Here is a 417-nt window from a genome sequence, read left to right on the forward strand (position 1 = left end):
CACAGCCCCATGGCTGCCCTCTCTCCGCGATCCCATTTCTGTGTGTGTGTGTATGGAAGTGTCATTGGAGGGTGTTGCCCACCCCCCCTTCACCCTAATCGCTGCCACCACCCAGGGGGTCAAAGGTCGTTGTCCACCCTTATCGCTGACCCTCGGCCGTGGTGTGACAGCGTCACACGCACCCATCATAGGGGACACTGCTGCTGTTTGGGGACAATGTGTACAAAGGGCACAGGGGTGGCTATGGGGGCAACATCCCTCTGTCCCCAATGGGCGGTGGGGGGCCCTTTCCTGGAAGATACACAAAAGGGGAGAGGGGGAGGACATGGGGGTGGGGGGGATCCAGAGATGTGGGGGGAGCACATGGGATGGGCAAGAAGGCAGAGGACAGAGAGGGGACACGGTGGGGGCAGCGGG

This window comes from Meleagris gallopavo (assembly GCF_000146605.3).
Source record: "Meleagris gallopavo isolate NT-WF06-2002-E0010 breed Aviagen turkey brand Nicholas breeding stock chromosome 12 unlocalized genomic scaffold, Turkey_5.1 Chr12_random_7180001869614, whole genome shotgun sequence".
Taxonomy (NCBI): Eukaryota; Metazoa; Chordata; class Aves; order Galliformes; family Phasianidae; genus Meleagris; species Meleagris gallopavo.